This window comes from Sinocyclocheilus rhinocerous, unplaced genomic scaffold (genome assembly GCF_001515625.1).
Source record: "Sinocyclocheilus rhinocerous isolate Xijiao unplaced genomic scaffold, SAMN03320098_v1.1 scaffold2899, whole genome shotgun sequence".
Lineage (NCBI taxonomy): Eukaryota > Metazoa > Chordata > Actinopteri > Cypriniformes > Cyprinidae > Sinocyclocheilus > Sinocyclocheilus rhinocerous.
Window position 1 is genome coordinate 153713 of NW_015624228.1, and position 1752 is coordinate 155464.

Below are 1752 nucleotides of genomic sequence, written 5' to 3' on the forward strand. Positions count from 1 at the left end.
GAAACCCGGCCAAAAAGAGGAAGTAATCTCGTGAAAGAGAAATTGATCTTACTCCAAAAACACCCGTTAACCTTGTAATTGCAAACAATTAGGCTACATTAATGTATGTAATTTATATGTATATTAAAATACTGGTAAACATAAACATTATAGCCTATAATGCACTTCTACAACAAATATTTTAAATTTAACGGTATTCAGAACAGAACAAGAATGAAAAATAAGCAGTTATAAAATTAGATATTAAACTATAAAATAAAACACAAATTAATAATGGCATTCATTATACACAGCATACAAGCAAAACTGAAACGGCATTGGGCTCAAAAGCCTGTCTCATTCCACAAGAATCCAAATGTTTCCATTTTTGCCATATTTGTTACATTTGGTTGCTAAACTATTATTCATTATGTAGCCTAAACAAGGCTTTATCATTTTTGTCATGTTCTAATATCCATGTAAAATCTTCTCATGTGCAAAAATGTTTGTTTGGGTGCTGCACGGTGATTTTACAGCGGACGTTTTAAAATAAACAGTGCAACTTTTATGTTTGGTTGACTGCATTTTAGTTTGATGATGAATGGCTGAAATGTCAGGCAACAACTGTTGTTTGTGTGTGCGTGAGGCGCCTGTGCGATCAGATGGATTAAATCAAATAAAGATACGAAGAAAAGTAATAAAATGCATTAAGAGTGTCACAAAAACGAGCGTAGCCTATACTTGTTGCAGTGGTAGCCACCACTCACGTCCATATTGATAAATTCCAAGTTTTGCGTTGAAATGACCATATGCCCAATTTTCTGTCGTATGTTCATTTTGTAAATGAGGCCCAGTATGTTCACCATCTTCACTGGAAAATACTATTTCCCTTTCGATACTTCACTCGAACTGCGTCGCTAGATGCTATGGGGAAAAACTCCTTTTTCTCCGAGGACTGAAAGCCTTTACAATCACGCAGTGCAACTGCACGGCCATTGGTTCGTGCAGTAAATAAAAAACGAACTAATGGCTCGGCAGCAGAGCTGCACGATTGGCCCAACCTCCTCCTGTATGCTTTTCCCCAGATCGTTCTGATCCGTCAGGTAATCAGACGAGTCAGGGAACACAGACACAGAGTCCTTCTGGTGGCCCCACTCTGGAGGAACCAGCTTTGGGTTTCAGAGCTGTCTCAGCTGCTGACAGCAGCCACGTGGCCCATTCCCCTGAGGCAGGACCTTCTCTCTCAGGCGAACAGGACGATTTGGCATCCCCAGCCCGAGCTGTGGGCTCTGCACCACTGGGCTCTCGATGGGAATCAGTAGATCTCCCTGAGAGCGTCCTGAATACTATCTCACAGGCTAGAGCCCAGTCTACGAGACGCCTCTATGCCCTTAAGTGGTCGGTCTTTTCTGCCTGGTGCACAACCCGTGGCGAAGACCCAGTTTCATGTGACATATCGGTGATATTGTCCTACCGACAAGGGCCACTCCCCTTCCACGCTCAAGGTCTATGTGGCAGCTATAGCAGCTTCCCATGCTCCTATAGCCGGACAGTCTGTGGGCCGGAACAACTTAGTTGTCCGTTTCCTGAAAGGATTCAGGAGGCTCAATCCGCCCCGGTCCCCCACGGTCCTGAGAGCCCTCAAGGGCTCCCCCTTTGAGCCACTACAGTCTGCAGACTTGAAAACCCTGTCGTTGAAAACCGCTCTGCTACTGGCTTTAGCATCGGTTAAACGAGTAGGTGACTTGCAGGCTCTCTCGGTAAGTCCTGCCT